Raw genomic sequence first — 13,938 nt, 5'->3', positions numbered from 1 at the left:
TAGTATTACCTTGCCTTCTACCATTCCAAACACCATCTCCTAAGAAATATTACTTCACGGCAGCTGATATCTGGCTACACTCTGGATTTGTGCTGAAAACAGTGTGGATAATACAGGGATGTTTTAGTTACTGCTGGGCAGGGCTTGCACAGAGGCAAGGCCTTTTCTGCTTCTCACACCACCCCACCAGCAAGTAGGCAAGCAGCTGGGAGGTGACACAGCCAGGACAGGACAGCTGACACCAACTGACCAAAGGAATATCCCATCCCATATGATGTCACACTCAGCAATAAAATTAGAGGGGAGGTTGCCAGCGGAGGCTGCTGCACGAGGACTGACTGAGTTTGTGTAAATACAAGTGGGTTTCTTTCTCTTCATTGTTGTTGTTATTGTTGTTATTATTATATTAAACTATTCTTATCTCTATCCATGAGTTTTCTCATTTTTACTCTTTCAATTCTCTCCTCCTAGTCCACTGTGTGGCAGTGATCGAGCAGCTGTGTGGTGCTTAGTTCCTGGCTGGGGTTAAACCATGACTGTAAGCAGAAAACTGAATAAAGTAGAACAGGCAATGATAAAGGACTGTCTTATCTGTGCTTTTCCTGAATTTGGCAGCTTCTCTTCAAAAGGATTATATATAAATATTATCAAAATAACTAAAATTACTAACTTGTATGAAAACTCAGTTTTCATTACCTTTTATTTAAATATGGAATTTGATATTTTTTCAATAAGTTCTATTTCCTTAAGAAAATGTTTTTATTAAGAAAAAAATATTAAGTAAGCTCCTTTTAAAGTTTCTTGTGGCCATTGATTTTCTGGTTCTTACTGAGACTATTTTATTCTTTAAACATTTTAGAAGACTTTCAACCTTGCTTTATGCCATTCAGATTGGAATAATATACTGCCAAAAAAAAATACTCTGTTAGTTGTGTACTTTCAGATTATTTATGAAAAAAACACCCAAACCTTTAGCTTAAAAATCATGCAAATTTTATTTTAAAAAGAATCCTGACAGTATTCTTGTTCACATGTTTGGGAAGAAGTTCTTCATTGTTGAAAATAGTTACTTAGAATTTTCAGTTAACTTTCATAGTCCTCATGAAGAATTTCCTAAATTAAGGAACAGATCAGGAAAAGGTGAAGGTAACTCATTGCCATTCAGCAATTAAATATGAAGTGATTATCTAGATTTTAATGAAATCATTTGACAATTTCTTTCTATCTACCAGTCCTTCAGCTTTATATTTTTCCCATCTTTGTGAAGTTTTCTTGTGTTAACAGTTGTATCTGGACTACTGCATTGAAGCCTACCTGTGTCTGCAGCACTGCCTGTTTCAGTAGCCAGCAGTCTTGGGGTCAATGAGGACCAAAACTGTATTCTTTTTTCCCGGATAAGAGATTAAGTATATCTGTAGAAATTCAGTGGCGGCTTGGTCCCATTGATGAGCCTCCTACTATCATCACTCTTTTTGTTCTAGATGAAGCAGAAGCCTTTCAGCCTTGCAGTTGTAGCAAACTTTGAGACAGGTGTCTTCTCTGAAAGTCACACAGTTCTGTGTATTGTGTACCGACACTTCACCTAGCTTGACATCCTATGATGTAAATGTTATAAAATATGTGTTCTTTCCATGCCAAAGAGCTCTTTCTCACACTTATTAAAATGTATTAGCCAATAAAAGGTTGGTGGGGTTTTGTGCCTGTTTTTTTGTTGGTTTGGTTTGGGTTGGGTTGGGTTGGGTTGGGTTGGTTTTGTTGTTTCATTTGTTGTTGTTGTTGTTGTTGTGGGATTTTCTTTGTTTTGGTGGATTTTTTTTCCCCATTAAGGCGGATCTAGTGATTTTTTAAATCAAAACCTGCAATAGGCAATAAAGATTATCCCTCTTGTAATTTGGTGCCTGGGGCAACAGATGTGCAATGGGGTTACTGCAGTTTAAAAATGTACCGTGTGTCCATAGATCTGCAGTAACTTAACTGTGTGTAGTTTCCTAATTTCAGAAAGCCCATAGAAAAACAAGCTGGTTAAAACATTTTACTGAGACTGAAGTACTTCATTTTGCCCTAAATTTGCCATGAGGTGTGTTCACAGACTCTGTCACTATGCCTATGTTCACATATGGTAATGCCTCAAGAATCAGTAACTCAACCATCTCTGAGCTGTAAGAAATATTCAGTTCTCAGTAGGCAGTTCTGCTAAAACTGTACCAGAAAATGGAATTGAGACATAATCTTCTGGCTGGTCATAGTCTACCCTGCAGTCCTTTTTCCTGATCCAAATCATACAGTAGATCAACTGATGTGATTTTTTTTTTTTTTTTTTTCCCCCAGAGCTGATCAGTTCACATAGCAGAGAATGATCTGAGGTGTGCTCCAGTAAATTCTGTTTTCCAAGTTTGCAGGTGCACTGCAGAATTCTGTAACTGATGATGTAGATTCCACCTATCATAGAAACATAAAATCACAAAATAGTTTCGGTTGAAAGGGACCTTTAAAGGTCATCTACTCCAGCCCCTACAATGCATATCTTGGTGACTAAAGTTATTTGCAAAATGGCCTTTCAATTCATAAGTGCACTTTTAAAGATTTTTATCCTGAGTACTTCAAAGTGCTGAATTTATTTTTTGCCTTCACCTTCTCCTGCAGGGTCAATAGCTGACTTCCCTGAAGTCACAAACTAAATTTACTGTTCGTGAATCTCAGCATGGTGCCCTGCACACTAGAATGTTTTATGTGCTTCAATGGACTGTCTTTTCCTTTTTCCCTTGTTACCTACAGAATATTCACACCTGTGTGGATAATAAATCAAAATATCTAAGTTACAAAATTCTCAGAAATAATTCTGAAGACATATAAAAACTGATTATGGGAAAATACTCAGGCAAAACATATTCCATAGTATAAGTGTTTATGTAAATGAGGTAAACTGAGGAAAGGCAACATTATGTGTTAGATCAACTGTTAACAGTGGGTAAAGCAGAAAACCTGATGAAAACACTCAGCTGAAATGCATAGCTACTTTTAGTGGCTTTATAAACTGGACAAACAAGTTGTCTTAACTCTGCAAATATCTTGCTACAAAGTTTTATTTAAAATAAGTCCAGTTACAAGTCTTGAAAGCATGACCCACATACTTTTTCTAGGTCTAGATGACCAGTATGAATATTTAGGCCCTGGACACCTAGAGTGAAATGGGATGATAAAAACTTAAGATATCAGTAGTAATGGTCAATAATTGTAAGAAAATGGCACCCCAAACCTGAGTAATCACCTGAGTAATTATCAATGTTTGGTTTTATGTTAATAAAACATTTTGGTTAACGATGCACAACATGTTCGGAGAAGCAGATCCACTAACCACTTCCTGTAACATGTTTTAACCAGAGATCTTCCTATCTCATCTTGCATTTACTCATGCAGCTAAGATTAGGTAGGCAGTAAATTGAGGGTAGAATCTTATCTGCCCGATATGGTGACATCTGTCACTGCTCTTTTTGGCTATATATATGCTGGTAGGTTGAAGTCGTTGTGAACATTGCTGGGTTCTGGAATTTAATTTATTCTAAAATTTTTCAGAATTGACTTAGTTATTCTTTTGATCTCTTACCAATTAGATATGTACTAAACAATCCTAGGCCAGGGACAATTAAAAGTAAGCAGCTTATATATGGCTCCTTTATTTAGGAGGCAAGAATTTACTTGAAAGCCCTCTGTGCCAGTTTACCTTAGTATTCTTCTTTGTTTAATTTGGTAGCAAAGCTAGATTTGCTAGCTGGAAGCATTTGCTAGAGGTAGCAAGTAAACAGAAATATTCTGGAAATGCACGGTAAAGAAGAGGATAATTCACCTTCTTTTTGATCAGTGTTCTCTTAGAACGATGATCACACTTATTTGACAGAAATTGAGTTAATACTCTTCATGCAGTTAGAAACTCTTCTTCTTCATAGCCAGTACAGTTTGTTTGTATTTAGTTTGAGAACAGTAAGATAACACCCCAGGAAATGTTTTTCCTGAAGTAACTTTCCAGTGTTTTCAGGTTGGAATGAAGAGAATGTAAGAACTTACTGATATCTTAGCCATTGTCTGGGAGACCAAGTCTTTTTGGGTTTTCTGTCTGTAGGTGTGAGGCAGCGGTGAAGTGAGGCATAGATGGAATGGACCTTGACTGACATCCAGACTGATCAATGAGAATATTCTATACTATTAACATCACACTTCATATTCAATGGTAGTTGGGTATTCTGCCTGTGGTGACCCATTCTGGTTCATCTCTCTTTTCAGTGAGTTCCTTTTGGAAGCTCCTTTAGTTTGGCCGTTTGCCATCCTGAGATTTTGCAGTTGGTCTTTGGGCCTTTCTGCCTTTTTGGCCTTTTTCATTCTCTCCCTGGGATCAGCTGTTTGGATCAGGATGCTCCCTTCCTGGGACTGGCTGCATGATGAGGACTGAGCTCGTGAGGAATTGCTTTAAGCGTAACTATTTTTTTTTTAATTTTATATATATAATTTCTATTAGCAGTATTATTATATTGATATTAATTTGTTATTTTATTAAACTCTTTTTATCTCAACCCACAAGTTTCTCCCTTTGCTTTCGACTCTCTCCCCTAATTGAGAGTGGGGTGAGGGGAGCAATGTTCAGCTATCATGGTTTTGGTTACTAACTGGGCTTAACCATTGACAATGACACATTAAAATATTTACTTCTTGAATAAGATTTCTACAGATCTACAACACCCTGTTCCTATGTATCATTGTCTAATTGGGTTTTATGGTATGTTTAGTAGCTGACATTCAGTTTGCAGTGCTAATTTTTTAATAACATGCTTAAATATTAAGAATTCTGGGTTTTCTTCCCACGTTTACTCTGCGCCAAGATGCATGAATTACATCTTACTATGGGCAACTGTTGCAGAGCACAAAAGTAATTGAATGATAAATCCTAAAAAGTATTACTCTGAAGGAGATTAAAATAGCTTTTCAATTTTCCTAAATAATGAATGGACTTGAGGCTGTGTGTTTTTTTCTCTCAATAGCAAAAGAAAGGAACTGGAAAATATAAATGTAAGAGGGGTCTTCTGTAGTCTTTTCAGCCTCCTGGAGAACATCAGATGCAGTGGATCAATTATATCCTTTTGTATGCAGTATATTTTGGCATGATCTGTAAGAGAAGCACTAAAATGTATTTATTATTAGATAGTTCAGACCATTGGCCTGGTCACAGAATTAGGAGCTAGAGACTATTTAACTTTGTGATCTTCTACAAAATCCTTAATAACCCTCTGCTGACGTCAATAGAATTTAGTCTCTGGTTTTTACTGCCTCATCTATAAGGGAAGGATAATACTTATCAACCTCACAGGGACGGTATAGGATTAATTATTTAACAGTTACACAGTGATGTAAAAGGCAAAGCATTATATTGCCTTCAGAAATACTGAAATATGACACAGTTAGCTTGTCGTCTCTAGTTGAAAGTGGAAAGACAGTGTCTACTGTGTCATCAGCAGTATGCATGAAAAACTGCAGCATTTTGTGTTTGTTGATGAAAAAAAATCAGTTTCCACAGCTTGGCTCCACTTCTTAACAAATTTAATATTTAATATCCTATGTGCAGTTTGACTACACTGGTCATGGGAAAAAGACTGAAGAACATTAAATAGTAGCTAGAAAGTGCAGTACAGGCCATATACAAGAAAAAAAAAAATGGGAGACTCATGCATTTATCGCTGTTCCCAGAGATACATTTCTGTCACAGACACACAACAAGGATATGTTAATTGGTTGAACCATTCCGTAATTTCTCTGCTTCATCTGAACACTGAAAGAAGTCCTAAAATGCAGCTTGTCATTCAGTAATCTCTATACTGAAATATTTTTGTACTGTGTCACAGAAGAGTAATTTAGGGTCTTGATGGCTGTAAAGCAAAGTTTTAGATTACTTAAAATGCAATCTAACAGAGTTCAATGACAAGGTTCACTCTATAACTTACCACATGGAGGAAACATGCCAAGGAGAATCGAATCAGAGTCATTCTAGAATTATTTATCCGGGGATAGGAGATGCAGAAGTGTAGAGGGAGGACCTCCCATTGAGTCATGAGGTTCAGAATGGACTCTCTTTCTTAACTCCTTCTCAGAGAGCAGTCTAGATGCAGCTGGATCCACACTTAGTCCCAGACTTGATCAACAGTATATGTCTCAGAGACACAAAGGGAAAGGGAAAACAAGCAAGGGATTGTATCTGTTTATGGCCAAAGGATTATACATGCAAACCCAGCTCTTTATAGCTAGGATTTTAAAGTTTCATCATGCTGCATCTCAACCTGCTTATCTCCCCTCTAGGTGTCTGGAGACAGTTCACTAGGAAGTCTGCATGCTAGGTCTCTTGAAGCAAATTCTCAGGCATTGAACTTCATAGAAATAAAGAATTTTATCTAGCACAGCAACAGGGTCAGCTCAAGCTGAGTGCCTTTGAAGAGCTGCTGACCCTAGCAAAGAATCCGTGGGCAATTGCATCCTTACAGACTATTTACCCACACCTCGTATGATTTTTCAGTCCCATGGTAATATTCGAGTCTAGGGTTTTCTTGCTTCTCATCGGATTCTTCTATTGTCTTCAGACAGACCCTTGTCTTGTCTAACTGCAGACACTGTTGACAAAATTTGCTGCTTAGTGCTGGCCTTGAAGGCATTATTTTTCTTGAGTAGATACTGTTCTACTGTTCTACTCATTAATGTACGAACTAGACCTTATCTTGCAGGTGTTGTTGATAGTTTGTAGTTGCTTTGTTTTGCTCAAATGGACACAAGTTTAGTAAATACGCGTGGAACTTTACAACATACAGTTTAATATTTCAGCAAATTTAGCTAAGCAGTATACTAAAAATCACATGACCTTCTAAGTCAACATAGGCTTACCCAAGCTGTCGTATTTATAGAATAAAGTCATTGGCTTGTAGACAAATAGCGTACAGTGGGAAGAGTATGCACCAGACTCCTTGCACCCACAACTTATTGGGTTCAGTGGCCCGTTCTCCTTCCTTCTGTGTTTTCTAAAAGTTCTTGGCCTGGCTGCAGCTCAGGTCTTTACCTCCTTTGCAGCCTGTACCAAACTGCTGCTTGTTTGGTTAAGGGAGGGAGGGGTTTGAGTGCATCCATCACATTGTGGAGTCTTTCTGGAACCGGACAGATGCCATAATTCACAAAATACATATTAAAGTTCAGAAACTTACTGTATTTTCTGGTAAATGGGGAACTCACAGTTAATTTTGATGCTCAGAGTAAGAAAATAATTTCCCAAGTCCTACCTTCTAAAAGACTATTATCTTTCGAATCTACATTATTTGAACGCTAGAACTGTCGAAGAAAAACATACATGCTTCAAAGTAAGTTGTTATAGGTAACTGTTTTTATTTTCACTGTTTTGCCAAAGCCAAAATGGCATTATTATCCCACATAATGAAAAATATGTTAGTATATTCTGATTTTGAACATCAAGAAGCATCAAATTTTCAAATTCTAAATTTATTGACATATTAAGTCATAATAATTCATTTTGTACAAATGAAATCTGTAAAGCAGTAAAGGGAAATGATGAGGTAAACCCTGCAAAAAGGAGAGACATTCACTGATCATAACATTTTGTGTATACTCTGATAATTGAATAATATATAGCTAAGCATATCCATGAGAAAATGCAGTGTTGAACAAGGTGCTTTTACTAGCAGATGAGCAATTAACCAAGCTTCCATACCATTTTTCTCTGTAGCAGCAGGAAAAAAGTCCTGCTCTGCACTTTATGTGATGATTTTGCCATTCTGCTTCAACAAGTTATGTATTCATCATTTTCTGAAAAGTAGCTAAAGAAGAAACTGGACATTTCTGGGACATTTAATTGGCAAAGGCATTCTACTGGACAAGTGAAGAAACATGATCAAAAGATTACCAATGAAGGTACTAGGACACATGGGATATAACAAAGAAGTTTTCTAGCATAGAGGGGAATGGCAGAGTTTTGTCATATTCTAAATAAGGAAATAGAAAAGGCTTGTAGCAAGAATGAAATGTAGCCTGACTGCAGCTCACAAGCAATGTGTATCGCATCATTCTACGTATGTGACATGCTTTGTCTGTTGACCATTAGCTAGGTAACTCTCCCTCACTTCAGTGGGTTATCTGCAGCCAGTGACTGCCTTTCACATACATTATTTTTGCTCTATGTTGGTAAAGAGAAGGGTTTATTCTTTTTTTCTAGTATTAAAATGCTGAAAGTAAAATCAGCAAGAAATTATGATTCTCACTCAGAATCTTCTAATATATTTGTGCAAATTTACATATCTGAATAGCTGCATTGACTTTATTATGACTGTTCACATGAGTAATGCAAAATATAGATGCTTGCAGATCAACCCTAAGGCAGCATTTTCTGCATTATGCATTTTACTTCACTGAGTGACTAAAGCCATAGTGTAAGTCAATAGTCCCACAGTTGTATTGAAACAGAAAAAAAACATTATTACTCACATGTTTTTTGCTTTCCTTGCAATGAAATGTGAGTGCATTTCCAAAGTAGTAATTGGCAGAACTTACTTTCAGGCAGTCTTTTGTGGCTTTACCTACGTATCCAGTTCCAAACTCATTATCATCTCACCCTATGTATTCATAAATGACAAGTAACTCTAATGAGATATTCACTACACTGTCTAAACAGTTAAAAAATAAAAAAGCTACAGAAGCACTAAACCTGGTCACATCATACCCATAATGTGCTGCTGCACTGTTTTATGAGGCAATAACATAGTTCCAGTTTTGGAATAAAGTGTTCATCCTTCAGCCTCATAGTCTGGAAACAGGATTATAACCTCATAAAATAGCACAATAGTACTATTATCACTTAATTAGAAACCAGAAATTCTACTGTACCTGTTTATTGTAGTTTTATTAGACTTCTTCTGTAACTACTAGCCTTCCAGCTTCAAAACAAAGTGTCCACACTTACTATAAAAGTGTTTCCAAAACTTGCTACTTTTAATTTGTTTCGTACCAGGGAGAAATCAGTTTTTAAATACACAGAAGTCTACGCAGATAACACAGCTGGCACATCTACTGGAAGTAATATGAGTTTAGACTTATGCAATTATACTGCCCGTAATTATTTCCTCTGCCTTGCATGGTGCCATGTGGTATTTAAACCACATGACTCCAGCTGACTTTAATGAAAATCAGATGCCTAAAATCACTTGAAACTAAGACTTTGAGAAAGGTGTATAAAATACAAAACATGATGATAATTCCATTACAAGCTCATTCACTTTTTCAACCCTTCTCATAAAGATGATTGTCATGATCATTCGCAGTCCTGCCTCTTGTGTAGGAAGTTACTCCTGAGCAAAACAATGCTTCAATGAGAACCTAACAAAATTGCATCCAGTTTGCAGTCACATTGCATGGGCATAAATGGCTACTCAGAATCAGAGTTATAGCTTTTAAAAGGCATATAAAGGCAACAAAAGACACCACCATTGTGGACAATATTATGGAGAGTAAGGCTAAAGTGATAGAGATAAATTGTTCATCCTGACTTTCATTCATAGACTTGTACAATAAAATAAAATAAAATAAAATAAAATAAAATAAAATAAAATAAAACAATAAAGACATGCAAGGAAAAGGACATTAAAAAGACATCTCTGACAACTGACATATAAACTTTGGGAAGAACCTCTCATAAGCCTGATGTACAGTTTTGAAAACCCATGTACAGTCAAACTGCTCCCTTTTTGGATAGTTCTAGACTAGCCAACATGAAAATACAGCTACGCATAGACTGACCACAGATGTTTAAAAGCATGTACAAATTTACTAAATGTTCTACTGAAAATTTCTCCTGCCAGGTTTCCTTTGTTTCCAGATTTGTTCTTAAGAGTTGACATTTCTGATATCATCAGTTTCATAATTATTCTGAATCTAACTGATAATTATACTGGTTAGTCTCAAAGGAAGAACATTTTACAAGAATCAAAATGGTTCCAAATATTTGACTTAGACTGAAATAAGGGACTACTCATAAATGTTTACATTAATTTATTTTTGTGACCATGCTTGTAGATGAAATCACTAGTCTTTAGAGAATTTGGAGAAAACTTCATAGACTTAGGCTTGAGTAACATTTGAAGATGTTATTAAGCAATATGAAAAGAAATGTATCTTACCTCTTGGCTTTTCTGATGAGCTCATAAAATGCTGGCTGTAATGAATCTTCATACACCTATTGCATCACTTTATCTTGACTTTTCTTTGAATCATGGCATATTAACAAAATGTACATCTGTGCAGATGTTGCTACATGTAAATAACACACATAGTATGCCTACAGAATACCTAATATTTGCACTTTTTTTGAAACACTAGTGGAATAATTCACAGAGAACATTTTCTGACTGTTAATAGCATCTTTCAGAATAAAGCATTTTAGACGCAACTGCAAACAAATTCAGTTTCAGAAATAAGATTGATGTGAGAACTTTTGTGTGTCAAAATAAGATAGACCTAGAGAGATTTCAGTCAAAGCTCAGAATACAGGTTTGAAACCTTGATTCTGGAAAAAAAGGAAGATGTTGTTAGTGGAGAATTTCTTGTCCTTCTAGATATTAAGGCACAGGACGAATTCATGTGTATTTTTTTCATTTATCATTAAATGAATCTTGGATATATCTTGAACCGTCTACGGCAGTTGATCTGAAACAGAATATGCATTCACTAATGTCCTGCATTTCTCTAGCTGAGTTAAACTGCACTCACAACCTATTCCCTGTCTTCTCTGGTTTTTCATTCTGCCCTACAAGTATTATCAAAACTTGTAAATAGAGACAGGTTTTGAAAATTCATACTGGTGTCAAAAATCTGTGGTAACAACTGAGTCTCATCTATTTAAACTTTATAATATTTTTGCATTTTCAGTAAAAATGAAATAAAGCAATTTTGTCTTTGAATTGACTTATCGACTTGATCCATATATCTATTGGCTAATTCTTTTATCTCTTTTGGTACTTAAAAAATGGACAGGAATAACAAAATTTTACTCAACTTCATATTCTTACTTTAAATCTTCTTATTCTGTCTTTGGTTGACACTGTGTCTCTCTATAGCTAATAAGGAGTTAACAACAGAAAATAATAAAACGATGTTTGTATCAGAATACAGAATATTTTCCTGTTGAGAAACAAGGAAATTCTACTAAAGAAGGATGTTCAGAGTTGACAACCACTGTTTAACACAATGAAACAAAGAGACTATTCACTTGGGAAATAATCCCACTTAAGATGTTTTATTTGTACATGGTGACATCCAATGTCATCCACAGTAATATTTATTCAGCATTTGTCATCCATACAGTTGTAAGTTAGTTTGCTGCTTTTGAAGATTAATTGTTGGCAAAGGTCATGTACTTCCTCCTTCTGATAGATTTTGTGGCCTCCTCGTTCCCTCTCCAACAGGTCCATGGCTTTCCTGTACTGAGAGTTCCAGAGCTGGAAGTAGTACTTCCTCATTCATCCATTGTGATCAGAACAGATAGGCAGACCTGTGAAGGAAACACTAATTTATTCTTAATTTCTAGAATTTTGATCCACAAGTCTCAGCTTCATGATCTTTTTACTCTTTGTCTGTAGCAACTGCTTGGATATGATTTCATGATTCGTATTCCCTAACTGTAGTAGGAAATGAAAGAGAACTTTAAGTCCCATGGAAATCATAGTCTCCAGAGTGAGAGTACTGACAGCTATGGAGAGATGAGGAAAGGAACAGGGAGAAGAAAGTGATAGTTTTGTGTATGAAATATAGTTTCCTTTTCTGGTAAAATGTTTTTAGGAAAACCAACCAAACAAAACAACAAAAATTATTGTACTGCAATAAACTTCTTCATTAAAATGACTTACTTATTTTAAAAAAAGTTGAATAAAAAATAGCATGTTTATTGTCAGGAAAGGAAAACAAAACCCCTCCCCTCAAATCTCTGAAAATATGCAAATAAGTACTGTGAGGTTCAGACATGCAGGCAATTAATGATACTAAGAGAACCAGTGTGCTTTACAGGAAAGGGAACACTTTTAAAAGAAATAAGTATTGATGCTCATCTTCTTTTTGCCTTAATGATCACAGAACTGGGAAAATCTCAGCAGTAATTACGTTATCAAGTCCAGACAATGAAATATAAACATGAATGAAATGTTCTTATTAGGAACAGAATGAAAGTAGGACTGCTGAATGTACAGCAGTGGTTTTAGAAAAATCAGTGATAAGACAGGAACATAAATATTCAGAAAGAGATAAATGCTACTGATTTGAAAGTATGGCTAAAAGAAATTAAGGACAATATTATCACCATTGTAATATAACAAGACCTTTGAAGAGTTAGTGGACACATGCATGAAAACAATATCTAACGTAAGTAGCCAATGAATTAAGTGCTGAGACTGAAGAAAGGCAGACGTAATACTTGTCTCTAGAAAAACAGGGAAAAAAGGCTGCAGGCAATTATAAAACAGACAGCTTTTGTTACTAGAAGATATGTGACAGGAAGAATAAGAGGAATTATTAATAAGCATTTGAAGAATAACGATGAGATGAGCATGAGGCAACATGGAATTCTCAGAAATGGATCTCACTAAACCACTGCATTATACGAGAGAGACATAGACCTTAAGACTGTGGAAGAAGTACTGCACAGAGATGTCATTTATATGTTGTGTTTATTACATCTTAACATTGGTGATGTTTTGACACTGTATTACATAGCACTCTTAAAAAGAAGGTAAGGTCCTCTAAATGACGTTATTATAAGTTGAATATGAGAGAGAACATCTATTAAAGAAGAAAAATGTATTGGTTAGAAACTTAATAATTTTATACACAACAAAAAATGAACAGAAATCTTACTAGAACTATGGATTTTGACCTTTCCTGTTGGATAAGTCATTGATTTCATGTGTATCCCATTTCACTAGTGTTCTTAGTCATGAAACTGCTAAAGAAGCTGAAAGAGAACTGCAGGCACTAACTGTGGCAGTTGCACTTACCCCCCCTGAGAACTGGTGTGTCAGTTGCACATCCCTCTCTGAGAACTGGAGCCTCAAATGGGGCAATTGATGGCTCTTTTTTGGGACCTGGAGTCGGTTGACAGGGTCGTTAGCAGAGGAGGGGCCCAGAGAAGCTGAGAAGCTTTTGGAATACCCACAGCCAGATCTGATCAGACTATAAAACAGGGTTTCCGCTGAAGAGCTCTTTTGTGTGGTCTTCTCGGAGCAGGGGGTCTGCTGAGCCTGAGCCCTCCCCTTAGACTGGAACGCCGTCTAAGGAAATTTCCCGGGATCAGGAGCGCCTCACCTCCTTGTTTGGGTGAGTGATAATTTACTGAATATATCCTTGAATAACTCCTTGCTTAACCAGGCGAGTGTGAGTCCTTGCCTAATCCAGGTGAGTGGAGTACCCTGGAGTCAGAGGGCTCTGGTTTGTTTCTTGTGAGTGTGTGCATGCACACTCTGGATTCTCATTATTCTCATTTTGCTGCACCCCAATAATCTCCTCAACTGATATCCAAACCTGTATTTTATGTTGTCATAGTGCTAACTAATTGTACAAACCCTGTTTTGGTCGGTTTATTGACTGCACTTTTCCAGCCAGAATAAAGTCTAGTTTGGAACTTATTGTCTGCCTAAAACTGACTTTGGGTTGCATCCGTGACACTAACTAAAACATTATTTTTGTAACCTACTATTTCAGAGCTGGAATTTTAATGAGTTTAGTACCTTGAGCTATGTAAAATTTCTGGGTTTAATTTTTGAAATAAATCTAATTCATAAATCTGTTACATAAACTCCCTTCTCACCTCATTATCTATTACCTATGAAAAATGTACACCGCTCAATATCAGAACTATTCATA

This window comes from Columba livia, chromosome 3, assembly GCF_036013475.1.
Source record: "Columba livia isolate bColLiv1 breed racing homer chromosome 3, bColLiv1.pat.W.v2, whole genome shotgun sequence".
Classification (NCBI taxonomy): Eukaryota; Metazoa; Chordata; class Aves; order Columbiformes; family Columbidae; genus Columba; species Columba livia.
This window is presented reverse-complemented; position numbering follows the sequence as displayed.